The sequence below is a fragment of the Equus przewalskii genome, chromosome 28 (assembly GCF_037783145.1).
Source record: "Equus przewalskii isolate Varuska chromosome 28, EquPr2, whole genome shotgun sequence".
NCBI classification, from domain to species: Eukaryota; Metazoa; Chordata; class Mammalia; order Perissodactyla; family Equidae; genus Equus; species Equus przewalskii.
The window spans coordinates 30,794,707-30,814,458 of NC_091858.1; the positions used below are offsets into that span (position 1 = coordinate 30,794,707).

The 19,752-nt window shown below is 36.1% G+C and overlaps 1 protein-coding gene across 3 annotated transcripts in view; it reads left to right on the forward strand.

Moving 5' to 3' along the window:
- The window catches only part of VEGFC (vascular endothelial growth factor C), a 115,374-nt gene that overhangs the window by 13,954 nt on the left and 81,668 nt on the right, over positions 1-19,752 (forward strand). The window contains exon 1 of one of the 3 annotated variants that reach the window (XM_070598354.1): positions 4,087-4,241. The exons of 1 other annotated variant lie outside the window; for it this stretch is intronic. The gene's annotated coding sequence lies outside the window, so the exon portion shown is untranslated. Of the gene's footprint in view, positions 1-4,086; positions 4,242-10,442; positions 10,515-19,752 lie in introns of those variants that run through there. One more of the 3 variants, XM_070598353.1, reaches the window with a different exon arrangement.

Consider the following 19,752-nt stretch of genomic DNA (forward strand, 5'->3'; position numbering starts at 1 on the left):
TGTAATTTTAGTTAATTAAATCCAAAGGGAGCCATTTTCTTTCTCTGTGGGTACTCTGCTTCCCCGCTGACATGAGCTGGTCCCATCCTATGAGCAGTAGGAAAAGTGTGCAGTAATTCCAGGAGCCTGGTCTCCCTTGAAGGTTAGAAAGACTCCTGATTTAGAGATTGATGTTTCACTCCAAAGCAAAGTAGCCCCCTTGACCGTGCCCCTGGCTGCTGATAAATGTGGTAAGACTCTTTTATGAAGAGTTTCAGACTAGAATTTCAGACACATTACATGCTCTTCTTTATGAATGATATGTTCTTTTCTTTCTCATTATTCCGTCTTTTTTACTCTAGTATAATATTTTGCAGTAATTTTTTTTTTTTTTGATGAGGAAGATTGCCCTGAGCTAACATCTGTTGTCAGTCTTCCTCTATTTTATGTGGGATGCCGTCACAGCATGGCTTGATGAGAGGTGCTAAGTCTGCACCTGGAATCTGAACCTGCAAACCCTGGACCGCCCAAGTGGAGTGTGCAGATTTAACCGCTGCTATGCCACCTGGACAGCCTCTGCAGTTAAATATTTTTAAACACACGTCATACAGCTTTTGCTCATTACAAAATAACTATGTTCACCACTGCCAGGAATTATTCATTGCTTATACTACCTTGTACTACAATATATAAATGTCATCCTGTAAAGAATATTAACCTTTATATTGAGATAAGATTTTCTTAGAGTACATTTAAATTTAAATAATTTTTTTGGAAAATCAAATTCCACAGGTTGTCATGTCTCTTCATCTCAATGCATCTTCCCACTATTTTGATGCATAAATGATGCTTTTATTTTATGGTGGCTTCAATTTTAATGTAATATTAGCTGGTTTATGGCTTGAAAAACTTAGTAGCTTTGCTGCACCCATAAATCCAGAGTATACACTGTATGTATTTGGTATGTGCATTTAGAGTGAAGAACCAGAATTTCTTCTGAACTCTGATCAGTTCTTTCTTTCTTAGTTTCTTTCTTTTGGTGGTGGAGAAGGAAGTCATTCTTTAGCAATATGTATAAACTTAAAATAATTTTGTCAAACTGATTAATTCCATTGCTACAATTTGAAATCGGAAATTTTTAGGAGGCATATCTAGAGTTTATGAGGACAAAAAGAATATTTGAAAATAAGACACTCAGGAAATTGAGAAGCTAAGTTCCTAAGATCTGACTAGATCAGAGGGTGTTTTGGATCAAGCAAATGTTTTACGGTAGAGGTTTGAAGCATGGTTAAAATACATCTGGGTCATGTGTAGTTATCAAAACTTGACTTCCATTCAATGAGATTGGTAATTAAGAGGTGAATGGAGTTTATAATAGCCCTTATAAGTCTTCAGTTGTTCAACAAAATAACTTATTCCCAGGGCCCGATGATTCAGTCAAGATTATTTAATTAGGGAATTCCTACTTGAATCAACATTTGATTATAATCGATGTCATAATGCTAAATAATTTGGGATTGTTGGAGAAAGAATACTTTTTTCCATTAGGGCATCACAAGGAACAATTTTCCATCCAATAACATTCTTTTCTAGAAGGGAGTCCTATTTATTTATTTGCTTTTATCCAAAATATGTTTTTTCTTTACTTTTGGCATTGTCTTTCTTGCTTCCAATTATAATTGTGAGCAGATATCAGTAGAAATTCTTTGTAACTTCCAGCGTGGTTTACTCATCAAAGCTCACCAGCAAATATGTCTTCCATGAGAAAACTGAGTTGGCCATAACTAGACCATCAACATGTGAAGTCATGTTGTTCTTTTTTTCATATTTATATATTTTTCTGCTTAAAGTTCAATATTTTGATGATTATAGTTATGGGCAAAATTCAAAAAAATATGTTTATTTTGAACTACAAAGAGAAAAGTCATCAAGTTTTTAGATTTGAAGAATTATTTAGAATTTGATTATAACACCAAGCAGAATAAGCTAAAGCACTAGATTTCTAGGCACATTATGACTAAAAAATAGGTACCTTACATCTACCAAGAGTGACTTTTGTATCGGTATCTGTCACTTTATAACATTTATTAATTTGTTCACCAAGTAGCTGTTGCCTTCTGTGTGCCCATGTTTAAAGTATTAAGTAAAATCTGAGAAAAACAATTCTATTAATTTCCCAGATGTAAGCGCTTTCATATATTTAAAAGTTTCCTATATATAATAGTGACTCATTTTTTATGGGGCATAAATATAGACAAGAACTTAGACAAAAAGTAATAGCTAGTTATCTAGGCCATTGAAAAATCCTATTACAAAGCCCCTGCAGTGGTTTTAAAATTCAGTGAATTTAAAACATCTCCTATCCAGTAATGTCAAAGTATCAAAGTATGAAATTTTTTTTTATTGAAATGGACAACAGTACCTGGATTTATCTGTGATTTAAAACATTAATTAAAGATAAATAATCTAATAACTGTAAAAAGTAATACTTTATGAAACCTTTATAACTTAACAAATCCAAGTTGATCATTTTGATATATACAAAAAGACAAAATCAAACCAAAATAAAACAAGACCCAAGACTTGTATGAATGTTAATCATCTTCTATTCTTGCCATAATCTTTGGGTCATAGCATCATATTTTACTTAATAAAAGACAGCCCGGGAGCTCGGGGTTGGTCTGCTGGGGGTCAGGATCTGCGATGACTTCTCTCTGTCCTTACGTGTTCTCCTGTCCTTCATGCTGTGACTTTTCTAAGGTTGGTCTGTAGGTGGCCTTCGCAACACTTTTAAGAGATCACAGGGCTCAGAAGTACCACTCTTTTTCTCCTAGCAAAGACTTGATCCCGTGTTGTGCATCATGCCTTGGTTCTGCTGGTTCCAATTCATTTTCTTAGTGAATTTCAAAGAGTTAATTGGAAATTTTAAATATAGTTGGGACCAAATAGTGTTTGAGGTCTCATGTACTCAGTTAAAAAAAACCCCTCATTTCTCAGCTTTTTTTGCAACTAGTGTTCCCATAGGATAGTTCTGGCCAATGAAATATAAGACAAAATCACGTAGGGATTATGGGAAAACTTCTGCTTTTCTGATAAGAAACTGCCTTTCTTCCTGTATCATTTTCTTCCCTGGAAATCAGAAAATCCCTTATAATTAAAAAAATTTACTTTATGCTTATCAAGAGAATACTTTTAGAATTAGATGGACTAAAAGTTTTAGAATTATTATAAAATTATAATGTCGAATGACTTTCTAAATTTGCACTGTGTCCTTAATCTGTTGTCTCTACAGTTAAAATAATTTGTATCTTTGTATCCAGCATTCTTTGCTCTGCTGATGGATTCTTGTAAAATGTTATGTTTATATTTTGTAAATACTTTCAGAAGCCTTATTAAGTAGCCATATTTCAAACAAATAAAAGTTCTGTCTATTAGGAAGGCTATCCTTGTCCCTTCTTGATGTTAAAAGTGTTAATAGCTTGGGAGTGACCCCTGACCAACTGTTAGTGTTTGAAAAGTGGTAACTAGAAAGAAGGGAGAATTATCATAGGATTTAGAGAGAGTGTTGGATGAGAAGTGTCAGAACTGAAGGAAAAAATGTGCGAACAAGAAAATATTTTCATATCTTCATTCAGATTAATGAATAATTAAACACCTGGCTAGTCAAATATGGTGTTTGATTCTGGACTTTTACAAGCCTGAATTTTTCATCATAGCATCAAAATGGGAAATTAGAAAATAATGCTAATTTAAATTTAAAACAGCTGGAATTACATGGCATATGTGCCTATCTCCTCATCTGTCAACAAGTGCTTACAGATGCCACATGAACCATTCTAACTGCAATTATAAAACTCAACGGAATCTTTAGAGGTGATTCCAAAAACGTGATTGGCTAACATACAGAGTTTGCATCCCTAAGAAATGTTTTCTGTAACACAAACTTTAAATGTATACAGTCCTTTCTATACTGATGAAGAGTTTCAGGTTAACATTTTGGGAAAAAAATTCACCAGCAAATAATGAATGAGATATATAACCTTAGTTTAAGTTATTTTTTCTAATAATAGTTTATTTATAACCACAACACAGTTCTCTTTCAATTAGATTTTGTTTTCTCAGCTGTAAAATTTTGGAGCTGAAACCCACAGACCATGCGGTAGTAATCTGGAATAATTAAAGATTTTATACTTGACAAGCCTTCTCCCGGAAAGTTCCTTGCTTCCTCTTGGAGCCGTGGTTTTATTAGTCTCCACTCCAGGGTAAGTGTCCTAGATTCACTCCTGTCACGTTATGTCCCATCTGGTGGGTTACTGGGCTGTCTGCGAGTCAGCAGTGTTTGTACAAGGCAATTCTGTGCTCAAGGCGCTTTGACCATTTCAGTTATTAAAACTTGATCAATTTTGGTTGTAGTCTGAGGCTGGACCAATTGATAGGCTCTTCTTACCTGACAGTCTAGAAAATACAGATCACAACGTGTCAAGTGCAGGAAGCAACACTGAAGAAAGCATGTGTTCTAATGTATTCCTTGAAGGCGTAATCTGCAGCGTAAAGTGTATTTTTACTTATGGAGTTAATATAGGGAGATCATTTTAATTTCGAGAATTGGTCATATTTTTCCATTTCTTGATTCTTTGATTGTTAAATTTTAAGTTTCACAGTCTTTTGTTTTACATGCTGTAGCAGCTTTATTTATGCAAAGATAATTTTTTTTCCATAAAAATAAATGTTTTACAAACTCTGCAGATGTGGACGGCTTGGCGTTAACTAAATATGGTTGCTGGGTCACAAGCAGAAGCGAACCTTTGATTTTGGCTTCTGAAGTTTTTAGTCACGTATTACTTTCTATCATACTTAAAACCTAACACTCATTAAAGTTAATTTTCACAATTATTGCTGAGTTTAATCATTCAGAATATCAACCAGAGTTTATTCATTCAGCTTCATTCTATTAAAAAATCATACACTAAATTGTATATTAAGTAATCCCGTAACACAGATTATTCAAGAATTGTAGGTAATGGCATGTCATAAATCAACTGTATATTATGTATTACTGATTTTACTTTTATCTTCTTTTTTCCTAGCAATGTGCTAGAAACAAGTAAATTGCACATACATAGTATACACACTTGTCATTTATTCAATATTCTAAATAAAGGAGGTTGTCTTCATAAGTGAATTTTCTGGGCTCCTCAAAATTAACATTTTTAACTATAATAACTCAAATTTTATTGTGTTGATTAAAGTATATTAAACATAACCTCATCTCAGTCACTCAGCTGGAATTAAAGCAAGAATCACTGCTGCTTCCCATTGCCCTTCATGCCACCATAATTTGCCGCCTCTGCTGTTTACAGGTGCCTTTGCACTTCTTACAAATTTGCTTCTGTTTTTCCCTTTTTTGTTTCCTTCCCCTAAGACTTCTCCTATACTTCTGTTTTTGATGCTAGGGAGGTGTTTTTGTTTTTGTTTTTTATAGCTAAGGCCACACCATAAAAGAATTTCATTTCAGCCTCTGGCGATCTCACCAACTACTCTGAGAGTATCAGTAAAAATGGGATTTGGCTGTATGTAACAAAAATCTAGCTGCAGTGACTGAAGCAGATCTGCGGTTATTTTTCTCCCCAAAGGACAGTTAAGGCCAGTGCAACATGGAGCTCCATTATGCTGTCAAGGTCCCTGGCTCCCATGCTTTTCTCCTGTCACAGTTGCAACAAGGCTGGTTCCTCTCCAGCACTGTCTGATTTCAAGGAAGGCAGAATAATGTGGCAGGAGGCTAGTGCCTTAACAGGAACGCCGCAGCTTTCTCAGAAATCCGTTGTAGATTTGTACTTACACTTATTGGACAGAACTGTCTTTTGGCCATCTCCAGCTGCAACAGAAGCTGAGAAATAAAGTACAAGCCACTTCAAACAGTATTGGAACTCTCTTTGTAAGGAAGAAAAGGAGAATGGATTTTGAGTAGCAGTGTTTGTAACGTGTCGCCATGATTTTTTAGATTTTTTTCCCCCAAATTTCTCATTTTTTTTCTCATGCTTGCAAGCTTGGTGCATTCCTTGTATACTCATCTGGAAGATTAGTGTTATTGAAGGATTGATTTTTAAGTACAGTAATATGAATGTTACTACATACGACCTTTTGACTGCCCAAAAGATTTGGAATCAAGTTTGGAGATATAGTTCTAACATGAAACAGTTATAGAACATGAGAATTTAAACTTGCTAATTTTATTGTGTCAAAAGTAAATGCAGTAACAGAGAAGGGAGAAACTTGGGAAAGCTAGTCGTCTTGAAAAATATTCAAGTAATGTAGATTTCAGTATGACAAATTAAATAATACCAAATTAAGTAAATATAACATTTTTAAAATTTTTCTTTAATATATTGGTGTTGATTTTCCTTTTGCTCCATGTTTTCTGTAAACTTAGAAACAGAAAATTGTCAAATTTCACTTGACTTTTTTCTGATGGATTTGTCTCCACTTTTAATGCGTAACCTGTAATACGACTTTCTTTAGCCAACATGCTCATTCTTTCCTCTCCATTGAGCTGTGCCTTTTGTGAGACCAAATTGGTATTGATGGAGATTTCCATTCTTCCTTGTCCTCACACAAGTGTCTATATGAAAGATGGGAACAGCTATTGGCAGATCACAGGCTGCTCTGATAACAGCAAGTACCTGACTTTCTGTGTTGATTTACAGATCACAGTCGGTGTGATAATGACAAACACTAAGCATAAGAGGGAGGTGGATGATTAAAATTTCTTCACATTACCCATAAAACACCTGGTGTTGTCCTCACAGAGAAAAAACCAGTTACTTCTCCCAGGTGGAGTGTCCACGGCGTTACTACCAGATGGAAGAATCTTCACGTGTGTTCTGTAGCGCCTCTGCCTGTCCCTCTTCATGTGTCTTAGACATTTCCTCACTACGAAAGAAAAAGGGGCAACATACGCTTGTAAAAATATATTTAGTGCATTTGTGATGCTAATGGAAACCTTTGGCGTATTTCTCTATTTCCTCATTATCCTTAATATTTCATCCTATTGATTTTATTATTCAAATTTTTAATCATATGTGTGTTAAACATTGTTTTTCCAGTAAGCAGACTGTATATCAAGCTTAATGGGAATTTGACATGAAAAGACATTTCAAAGAGGGAGGAAAACAGCTGTTAGAAGAGTGTTTGAACTTTGAGTATTTACCTTGTTTAAGACCATAGATCATCATCCAATACACAGTAAGATTTGACCCATTTATATATTTTAAGTTTGTTCCCCTGCCACTGGATTATTTGTCCTTAATGTTTTAAATTATTCTTTTTAATGTGCCTTATGAGCAACTATTACATATGCTGATGGTTTAAAGTAGTCCATATTAGAATTTAATTATTTGATTTCAAGCATTGATTCTTTTTTTTTTTTTGAGTAAATTTTCTTGAGAGAAGTCAATTTTGCAGGTTTATTGGTTATTTGCACTTTTCATTTGAATGGAAAATGAGGGTATTAGGGCAGAGGGAGAGAAGGAATGGATGTTCCTGCGGGTACCTCAGAAGTCAAGTCAGAACTGGCTACTCTGTGGCTGGTAGCCGGGCAGTGGAGAGATGCTCATGATATGGACAAACCAGGTTATATAACAGGCCTTGGTGTGCACCAGCTGCAGTAGACTTCTCATAGCTCTTATCGAACTCTGGATCCTAAATGCTTTAACCCAACTCAAGAGACTATTGCTAAAATAGGAGCGCAGTTATTTTTTTAGGGACCATGGTCCAGAGCACACTCTAATAGAAACCGATAATTTCAAAGTTCAAAATATATTAGATACTATTTTTATTCTCTGTTTGGAAAGTCTACATCGAGACTTTATTCCATTCTGCTTTCTTAGGGAAATACCATATTCAGGTCACTGGAAATAACATGTCAGGTTTGCAAAGAGACTTCATATGTAGCCAAATAAACCTGCTAAATATATTCAGAAAATCATTCTAGTGACTAATATCTTAAACTCTTTCCACCATAGCAATATTGGTAATATTAGGTAATATTGGTAATATTTACCCTTTTGCATTGGAAATGACTTGTCAAGTCTGAAAAGAGACTCTGTGGGCAGCCGGATATACTTGCTAATATATTTAGAAAAGATTTTTACTAATATAAAGTTGTTTTTTTAAAAAAAAGTGACCTATGAATCTTAAGCAGTAATACTGAGTGAAGTCCTTAGATAGCTGAGGAGATAAGTTAACCTGGTTTTTGTTCATTTAACTTCTCTAAATATTTTCAGTTCAATAGGGAAAGAGGAATAAGTTCCAGCTACCATTGGAAGTTTGAAAATTTAACCTAATTGAATTTTGTTTCTCAGAACTACTGTTTTCAAGGTCAGATTCAGCTATCACATATTTTGTAACTTGCCTGAAAACTTCTGATAGACATTTCTTCTTAAGCCTCGTAGGAACGCGTTTTACTGATGTTTTTCAGCATGGGTTACCAGGAAATCATATTTTCAGGGGGTACAGGGACCCAGATTTAATTCCCAGATGGTTTGCGTGTGCCTTCTTTAATCCTTCTATTTTATTTCATTGTTAGAGAGCAGAGGGTAGTTGAAACAGCGTGGATTTTGAGGTCAGAACTGGTTTTAATTTAACACTGCACCTTAGGAGCTGGATGATCTTAACGCTTCTGAGTCAGTTTCTCCTTTGTAACTTGGGGGAAATAGTATATCGTTACGGCATTGTAAGAGAACTAATTTAAAGCATGATGTCATGTTAGCTACCAATAAAGCATCAGTTCCCTCTCCAGGGCCTGTCAAAATCAGTAACTCCGTCAGTGTGATTTTCACTCTTGCCTTCAGAGTCCTTGATTGAGGTTTTCTGACCAAAGACTCACAGATGGAATAAAGTTCATCTCAATATCCATTTTATTCATGTAATATCTGCTGGCTAAATAATTAAATATAAATAACATATTGCTCTTTTCAGGATAGCAGTGGCCTCCGTGTTGCTGAAGCCAGTGTACAGTTGTCAGAACTCCTTGTCCCCTGTTCTTTTATGTGATGGGCAGTCAGGTGTGGCCACAAGAGGAGTCACAAGAGGGGCACAAGAAAACAAAGTCTGTTATACTCACAGGAAGGGGTCACCATGTGCCAGGCAGGGTCACAGGGGAAGGTTTTGGTGAGGAGGCAGAAAGCAGGAGTGAGCAAGAGGAAAGATAAGACTAGAGCCTTTATTGGGGTTTCCTAGGGAGAGGCTAGGGAGAGGCAAGGCAGGGCAGCGTTCACAGTTTGGGACTGGTTAGTGTGAATAATTTCGGCGGGCTCTAAGTTAGAGGGGCACCTAGTTGCCTGGCACCTGGCCTTGGGCTGATTAAGGCAGAGGAGTCTTGCCTCCTGGGGTGCAAGGGTCAGATAGGGAGGTCTGGCTCTGGATTGGTTTGTCTGCATATCACAGGCTCCCAACTGAGCTCCTTGTTATCTCTAAGAGTTGGCCAGCCTTAGAGGGGCTTTCTCTACCCAGCCAGAAAAGTGTTTTAATTTTAAGATGTCAAAACATCATAATATACAGAAAATTAAAAAATGTGTATATTGCATCCTATTACTTGACTTCAGCAGCATTCACAGCGGTTGCTCATTCCTTTTCCTTGATCTCCTGCCTGCACTGGTTTTCTCTGCCTCACCGGGTGCTCTTTCTTCTTCTCTGCTGCTGGCTATTCTTCTCTCTGGGTTTTTATATTGAAGTGCCCAGGGCTCCACCCAGCATCATCTATTCTTTCTGATATCCTCTCACTCTCTTGGTGATGTAACCCCATCCCATGGTCCTAAATATCCCCCTATTTATGTCTTTACTCCAGATCTCTCTTCTGAACTTTAGTATAACTAACTCTCTTTCCAACTCGCTATTTGACATCTGCACTCAGAAAGCTAATAGACATTTCAAATTTAACGTATTCACAAACTGAGCTTCTGATCTCCTCCACCCCTGGTCAAATTTGCTGAATCCACAGCCTTCTCTAACTCATTCAGTGGCAATGAATTATTTAAGTTGGTCAAGGCAAAATGCATGGAGTCATCTTTGACTTAGTTCTTTCCCCATATCCAGATTCATCTGGGAACCCAGTCCTCCTGGCTGAGCCTTCAAAGTATATCCACAGTCTTACCACTTTTTACCACATCCACTGTCACCTGACTGATCTGGGCCACCATTACCTCTCACCTGGATCACAGCAGTGATCTGATCACTGGCCTCTCTGGTCCTACCCTTAACCCTCTCATAGAGTATTCTCAACAGAGCAGAAGGAATAATTCTTTGAGAATGTAAGTCACGTTACAGCCCTCTCCTGTTTAAGGCTCCAGAATAACTCTATATTTCACACAGAGTAAAAACCCAAATCTCTACAAAGGAATAGCACTTAGGATTCTGGAAATGTTTAATCAAAAAGAATGTAACAACTGGTCTGTTTTACAGAGATGTGGGTGTTCATGCTGAACTCAGGGACCAGCAACAGTGGGAAGTCCTGACCACCCTGGTCCTGCAGGGGCAAGGTGAGGGCATGGTGCTATCAGTCCTGGGAATTGCTGGGCACATGGCAGAGGGGCTGCCCAAGAGCGTCTAGAACTGTGGAATGCCCGTACTTTCGTATCTATGGGGAAGCAGGGGGAGAATGAAGAGAATAGATATCCCAACCCATTTTTCGTTCATATCCTGGTCAAACACTTGGTATTGTTAGCCTTTTCCATTTCAGCTGTTCTGGTGGTTATGTAATGGTATTTCATTGTGGTTTATTTTGCCTTTCCATGGTGACTAATGAGGTTGGACATCTTTTGATAAGTTTTACCCATTTGGAAATTTTCTTTTGTAAAATGCCTGTTCAAATATTTTGCTCATTTTTCTTTTGGCTTTTTTTTAAAATTCATTTTTAGTGTTTCTTTACATGATTTGGATACCAGACTGTGGTAAGATACATACATTGCAAATATCTTCTTCCACCTCCTATTGGCCTTGTGTTTTTCCTTTTTTAATGGCCAGAGTTTTAAAATTTTAATGTAGAATGATTTTCCTTCTTTTCCCTTTATGGTTAATTCTTTTTCTACCTTGTTTAAGAGTTCTTTGTCTGCCCACTGTCATGAAGACAGTCTTTTAGAGGCCTTATTGTTTTACCTTTTCCATTTAGGTTTATAATCAACCTGGAATTGAGGTTTCTATAGGGATGTGGGTCTGAATCAGGATTAATTTTTTCCATTTGGATACCTAATTGTCTCACCATCTTTTCCTCTTGCTCTGCAGTGTTATGCTGGCCATCAATGATATTTCTATACATACAGTTCCTTTCTGGACTATCTGTTTTATTATTTTTTTTATTTACCTTACATCAGTGTAACACTGTCCTAAATCCTGTAGTTTCATGGAAAGACTTGGTGCGTGCCACAGATACTTCCAGTTTGTTCTTCTTTAGTATTGCCTGGGCTATATAGGTTGGTATTGCATAGAGTCTAAAGATTGATTTGGAGAAAAGGGACGTATTAGCGATGTTGAGCCTTCTATTTAGGCCTTTTAAAATTTCACTCAATTATAGAAAAACTTGTTAAGTTTCTCTTTGTGTGTCGAAGCCTTGCACATCCTTATTGGTACCTAGGTATCTGACATTTTTGAAGCTGTTGTGAAGGGTATTTGTTTTCGCATTTCATTTTCTAACTTCTTTCTGGGTATAACATTCTAGGTTGGCATTTATTTGCTTTCTGTATTTTATAATCTTTTTCTATCATCTTCCGATTTTCATTGTTTTCACTGTCAATCTTATTATTACTCCTTTGAGCAAGAAATGATTTTCATTGTTGGTTTTTAAGGTTTTCTGTCTTTGGATTTCGATAGGTCTATTCCACTTTTAGGTGTAGCTTCTTTTGTATTTAATCTGCTCGGAGTTCATAGCAAGTCTTCAGTTGATAGCTTGATGATTTTATTATTTTGGCGAGTTCTAGACCATTATTTCTTCAAATATTTCTTCTGCCCTGTAGTCTCTATCCTCCAACTGAATGTATGTTAGACCTCATGACTGCCTCTTTTATGTCTCTCTGTCACTTTTCTGTATTGTCTGTGTCTGTTATGCTCTTTCTGTAGTTTCCTCTGGATGTTTACTGACCTATCTTCCAGTTTACTAATCCTCTCTTTTGCCCTATCTAATGCTATCAATCCAATCTGTTGAGATCTATTTTCAGTTATTAAATTTTGCAGTTCACAAAGTTCTGTTTGTTGGTTTTTGTAATAAATTCCATTTCTCTTATAACATTCTTCTTCTTGTCTTCTGTTTTCCTAAACATAGTAGTCACAGTATTTTACTATACCTGTTTCAATATCTGTCTCATCTGTGGTTTTATTTTTATTGTCTTTTTTCTAGTTTTTTTTCCTTATTCTTATTTTAAGTATAGTGGAAAAATTTTGATTACATGCCTCACATTGTGTATGAAAAATTATAAATCAGAATTGTGCTGTTTTCTTCCAGAAAGATTTACTGTATCCTCTGGTAGTTAGCTAAGATGGGGACAGATCAATTCTGTCAGAATGTGACATGGCTAGAGACCTCCCTGAAATCTTTGTATGGTCAGTCTGTTCTGGTTCATCCACATTTCTAGGAAGTTGTCGTTGAGGAGCTCCATTTGAGAGCCTATGGGTTTATGCAACCCTTCCTCGGTGGGTCCTGAATTCCAATTTTGGTATCTCATCACTATGATACTGCTGAAAACATCCTTGTACTTTTCCAATTTTTGCTTGGCTACTTTACGTCTTGCCCTGGACAGTTTTAAAATTTAGCCAGTGCCTCAAGAGAAAACTCTAAGTATCAGACCTGCTTCTCTTGTCTTACCTTCTCTCCAGGTTCTGAGCCCTTCAAAACCTGACTGATTCTGCAGCCCCAAGCTTCAACACTTTGTTTCCTCTGCTGATAGAATGCCACAAGTCTCACTTTTTTTCTTTTAACCTCTTTATTTTTCTTTGCCTGAATCCTCAGTCTCTTACCCATCCAAGGACTGGCATATTACCCAAGGGAAAAAGTAGCCCTCAAAATGTCAGCTTGCTTTTCTGAGTTTCTTTTCCCTTGGCCACTAAAGGCTTGGCTGCCTCTACAGTTACATCTTTAAATAGATGTTCATTGTTTCTAATGTTATCTCTTATTTTCTAGTTCTCAGCAGGAGCATTGTTTGTTCACTAGCTGCTCCATCATGGTTAGAAGTGGAATTCACCAAATAAGTGTCTTAATACTTATAATGGGGTTAGTGTGACTTAATGACTTAGGGAACAAAGTTTTCGGATAGGCCCATGTGTTTAAATTCCCCTTACGGCGTTTGAGATACTTATCCATTGAAAGCTCAATTTTATCATCTATAATCAGAAAATCAGACCTTTTTCGTACGAGTTTTATGAGGATTAATTAGAAAAATGCAGATAAGGAGTTTACTACAAGAACCATCACATGGTACATTAAATAAATGTGCTAAAGTAATACAGAAACTTTATTAAACCTTTAAGGTTAAATCATGCATTTCTGAAACTACAAATTAAATTTATTCCCAATAGGTTAATATTTACTAACTCATTTGAAGACGTTTGTATTAAATATTGATTACATTTAAACATTTAAAGGTATATTCATAATGTATGTTTAAGATTTGTAACAATAAAACAAATGTCAGTGTACCACCACTCAGGTTAAAAATAGAATGGTACTGGTTCCTTTGAGTTTTAAACATACGTCTTCCTTATAAATATCTTGAGTTTTATATAATCGAAATGATGTCATATAGATTCCTTTGCAATGTACTTTGTTCAGTTAACATTGAGTATCTGTGATTGATCCCTGTTGATATTTTGAAACGTAGTTCCTTCGTTTTCCCTCATTTTTCAATGTAGTGAGATTATATTGTAAAAATATCCCACAAAGAGGTATTTTCCTATAAATGGAAATGGTATGTTTTCTAATTTTTCACTTTGGGCTCTTTTTCCTTGGAACCATATTTGAGAGGATTAAAGACGAGTTTCTCTAGAGCAAATTGGTGTTTGTTCTGTTAGGCACCCACAGACACTATAAATGCAGACCACTTTCAAAGGCGTTTTTGGCTTAAGGCTGCTTGAACCACACAGGTAGATTGTTTCAGAACGCAGACAGGATGAGAGCACTCTTGTGGTGATGACACAAGGAGAAGATTTCTTCCCTCCTTTCACCCAGAACAAATGTCGAGATGGCAGATTTCCTTGCTATCTCCTGTGGATGTGATTTTTTCCTACTTTGCTCATGTATTGAGAGGACACTGTCGATTTTGGGGTTTCTAGCGTAAAACAGGGTTTTCTATTAGATTTCCCACTCTAGGAGAGTTCTGGGCTTTGTCTCCTGTGAGACAATCAGTTTCAAAGCCCAATTTCACCAGCCAAAGCACTTGCACCCATGGTTAGTATGACTTGAGTGCTTGTGTAGTCTCTGATTTCCCTCTTTCACTTCATTTTTGGCCTCCTAAGAATCTTTGCTTTCTTATTATATTTTCACTGTATTTGGAGACGCACACACACACTCACATGTGCACACAGGTATGTGTATGTATGTAGATAATGGATGGATGGATTGGTATATGGAGACACATACATGCACATGCGCACACAGGTATATATATGTATGTTGATAGATGGATGGATGGATAGATGGATGGATGGATGAATGGATGGGTGGATTGATATCTGGAGACACATCCATGCACATAGGTATGTGTATGTATGTAGATGGATGGATGGATGGATGGATGGATGAATGAATGGATGGGTAGATTGATATCTGGAGACACATACATGCACATAGGTATGTGCATGTATGTAGACGGATGGATGGATGGACAGATGGATGGGTGGATTGATACCTGGAGGCACATACATGCATATGTGCACATAGATATATGTATGTATGTAGATAGGTGGATGGATGGATGGATGGATGGATAGATAGGTAGACAGATGCACTTTTTCAAAGAATCTCTTCTACCAAACTATTAGAAACAGAAGTAAACGATTCATGTTATAAGAGATTTTAGAATTGTCCTTAAGACCTGATGACTTTAAGCACACGTGTTCTGAGTCTGCCTCTGACGTCAACTGCAGTGGTGCCAGCTGCACGGCCATGAACATCTTTAGTGATAGGTACAGGGTGAAACAGAAGGTTTCATTTCCTCCCTGAGCTTGGCTGGCACAAAGGCATGGAAATTGCTTGGTCATAGCAAGTAAATTTATTCCAAATAAAACTAATAAACAGGTCAGAGACAGCTGAGTTTACCATCCATCGCTTTCTTAACTTTCTCTGTCTCTGCCCAGATTTTCTTACAGGATGACTTCTGCCAACTCCAACTGAATTCTAGTACTCTCTGTCATTTCATTTATACTCCTTGCCTTTCTCTCTCCCCTTTGATCCCTCTATCTGCCTGTAATAAGCCTGCAACCCCTTCCTTTTCTCTTATTTCTGTGTCCCATAAGATATAATTTACATTAGTGGTAAATATATATTTGTTTTTCTAGTGTTATGTGGGCATGTATATAAAGTGCATAAGGAAGCTGGCTGACAAAGGCAGAGACCACATACACACACCCCCCCCCACACACACACACAAATTTATTGCTGTCCTTGATGCAATATTCAACATTACAAATTCCTATAATCTTAATAAGTCTGGGACATGGTTGTTTTGTTTTATTTTATAGGGAGCACCTATAAAAACTATATATTTGCTCCCCAGAAAACTCTCATGTACGTATGGTCACTAAAGAGTTTATACGATGTCAGCTACTTTTATATCCACTGATATTAGGTTAAAGATGCTTTGAATGTTCACTGATACTCGAGGAAAAGGTATAGGAAGAAGAGGTAAATATATTTGTTTATCACTCGTATTATTTAATTTCCCAGCAATTTTACAACAATTCTAGAGAAGATCAGTAGTCATCAAACTATTTATTTTTTTCAAAATAAAATAGATCAACAGCAGGACTGCAGAACTTTTTCGCTTTAGGGAACAAATCATTTGGGACTCCTGACCTCGCTCATTGGGCCAAAATCTTTATACTGACTTTGAGTGATTTCGCATGTGCCAAACAACTGTTGCTGGTAGCAGGAGTAATAATCAGCTTCATCCTAACTGAAATTGATGCCACTTGGAGTTGCCTCAATATGGTGTTTGTTCAATTCTTTAAAATATAATCCTTTGTTTTGGAATCAGCAGATTATTAATGAATGGTGTATTTCTGGGGAATAAATAGGACTTTTTCAGACTCCGTGCATGGGAAAAAAATTGGCCAGAGAAGGGACTAATTCTTTCCTTCCGTGTTTCACAGAGCAGCCTTAGGTTCTAGTAAAAAAAGTTCTGGGCGAGACTTGTCAGGGGGAGTGTTGGATCAGAAAAGGAAGCGGTAAAAGCTTGTTGTGGAGTGGAATTTGTGTTACATTTTCTTCTTACCTGCTATTCTGGGGAGGCTCCAGTCTGCTGGCTGATAAATATTTATTAAGAATATATAGACAGTACAGCCCTGAAAACATCTGAAGACATTTTAGCTGGTCGTGATTGAGTGAGATTAAACCCGCCAACCACTAAAAGATGGTTTTACCTGGAGAAATTTTTCATTCTTTGAATGTAGCTATTGGAGTAAAGCCTATTGCTTAGTAACCTAGTTTAAATGTATGCATAAACTTCTATTAAAAGTCGCCTTTGTTTTGAATTGTTTTTCTAAATATAGAAAATATAGAAGATCTTTATAGGTAATTTTTTTTAAAAGATTTTGTTTGTATTTTTCCTTTTTCTCCCCAAAGCCCTCCAGTACATAGTTGTGTATTTTAGTGGTAGGTGCTTCTAGTTGTGGCATTTGGGACGCTGCCTCAGCATGGCCTGATGAGTGGTGCCATGTCTGCGCCCAGGATTCGAACGGCCGAAACCTTGGGCCGCCTAAGCAGAGGGCTCGAACTTATCCACTCAGCCATGGAGCTGGCCCCCGTAGGTAATTTTTAAAAAGCAAAAAATATATTAAAATAATTATCTGTAACATTACCATGAGTTTACCATGCTTTGCACTATATTTTCCTAAGTTTTATTCAGAGAAAATAAAATCATGCTTAAAATATTATTTCATAGCCCACTTTTAAAATAAAATATTCTTTATTTTTCATATTCTGCACTATTTCCTACTGCATTACCTCATTTCTACTTATCTGTTTTGTGTCCTCCTTGTGTTAACTATTTTCGTTTTTCTGTGTAATAAATACTTATTTCTTTACACATTTTCTCTAGTAATTAGGAAGGTATGCCTCCTTCAGTGATGTTAGTATTTACCTCTTAAGTTTTAAAAAATATCTTAGTCAAGTTCATTCTAACCATCTCACTAATTAAATTTCTCTCGGTGGCAAATGAGATATCAAACATTTGCCGCATCTCTCCTCTCCAGAAAGCATGTTCAGTTTTGGTGCTGTAATTGGAGAATCAAGACTTAGATTATTTTAATTAGATTAGTGTAGTTTACATTTTATATCTTCTTCGTGAAAAATTGAATAAGCTTTTATAACCACATGGCACATGTATTTCGCGCACAAAAAATTCACATTGCATATAATTCGCATGCAGTTCACACGTGAATGCATTTTATAACCATATTGTACATCTGTTGACAACCACTTGACATTTAGACTCAATTCTCTGGGAAGTGATTTCTGAGGTCACTATCAATTATTTTGTAATTTAAGTTCTTTATTTCAGTTCATTTTTGAGTCAGCTGAATCATGTCTTTGAAACAAATGTTAAGAAAAAGTGTAGAAATAGATAGATTCTGTTTTTCAATTCTTAAACATGTGACGATATTATTCCATTCTCCTTTATTTGTACATTGATGGCAGAGTAACTTGCAGTAGAATTCAAAGCACACAATATTCCCCACTTCACCCTCCCTCCCCAACAACAAATTAGAAACATTGTTTAATTGCTCTTTGGCATTTAGGTTATGAAAGAGAAATCTAAAGATAGACGTTTTTGGGTAATTATTCCATTTTCAGGTTTTCTGGGGGAATGTTTGTAAATTATTTTTGTTTATATATTATGAAAAACTCTTCTTGTCTTTAGAGTTTAAATATTTCATTGAGATGTGTCTATATATTATTCAGCTCTCATAAATTTTGACTGGTGCTCAGACTAGTAATTAGTGAACATTCTGCCATAAGCGTTCATGAACATGGAATTATTGTTAATATTACTGTCATCTGTTGTATTAGTTCCTTAAATGATGTTTCTTCTCTAGCTCCTCTTATCTTCTATGGAATTTCTATAATAAGTATTAATTCTCCTGGAACTTCTTTTAACATTTCTATTTTTTTCTTGCTATTTTTATAATTTTACCCTTTTCCTCTGAATTCTGAAAGAATTTGCAAGGCTTATCATTTACTTCACTGATTTTTTTCACAGACTGCCTCTTTAGCAATTTTGGGTTAAGTATTCCAATACTTAGCCCAATTTCGACTTCTCTCATTCATGGGGTATTTTTGGCCCTTTTTTGTAGATAGAGTGTGGAATTTGGAAATAATCTCCTGTGTCCTGCAGTAGTTTTATAAAAAGTCATTTATTCTGATTTTCAAAGTAAGTCTTTTGGAACTATTGTATTCTTTCACGGCTGATCATTTTTCTCTGATCCCCATCCTTATAAATGAATGAAAATTACCCCATAGTAGAAGCTGAGGTGGATTTTGTTAGAGGATCTGTGAATTCCTGTTAGACAGACAATTTTAGGTCAAAAATATAGCTAAAAGAGTTTTGAACTCTTTCAGCTTTCTGTCCCTTGTTTTATGCAATTAAAACTTCCATTCTCTGTGTTTACATCCAAAGAAAATCTTGAAGGAATGGAGTTATAAATATGCACTCAAGTCACCATTTATATGTGCTTTGTATAAGATAGTAGAGCAAAAATAAAATAAAGCAAAAAAAACTAGATGTCAATATGTATGAACTGTTTCAGTATGCTTTAGTCATTTTTAAATAATATTCAAAACAGCCTAATGGTTAGATTTTTCTATGTGTACCTTTTTTCTCCTCCACTCTCCTAAATGAATTGGCTCAACCCCAAAAATGCCAGGTCTAAGAAGTCATTCCAAAGAGAAGCCTGTTAAATTTAATTTCTGAATATAAATTTAGGAAAATTTATTCTGATAATTCTAAATTTCAACTAACAATATAGTTATTGAGTTTTTACTTTGGTAAGATGTCATCTTAGCCTCTTGTGTATTTATGAATTTTTACAGTTCAGTTGTGGCTTTTTACTGGTTTTCTCTTTTAGGAAGGTAGATAATTTTCATGACAATGAAAATTGTCCTTCTAGAAAGAGTTTCTTAGGGCCTCAGAAAGTTTCCTAGTCCTTTCAATAGAAAAACTCTCCCGGTGCATTTAAAATCTAATTCAATAACAATGGACTTGAAGATGAGTGAGCTTGGCTCTTCTATCACTGGGCTCGGGTGGCGGTAGGTTGAACTCATAAAGGCTGGCATAGCGCCCGCAGATGCCAGTGAAGACTAAATACATGAAAGAAACCAGGAGTCTGTTCTAGGAATGGCCACATGGTAGTGTGAGTGCAGAAGAGCCCCAGAACCTGAGCATCTGAGGAGAAAAGAGATTGGCAAGTTGGACATAAATAAAGTCTGGTATTGAATGCAATATGAGGCAAGAGGTGGACACCATGGAAAGATTTCAGACTTTGGATACAAGACATAAACTACAACCACTAATAACT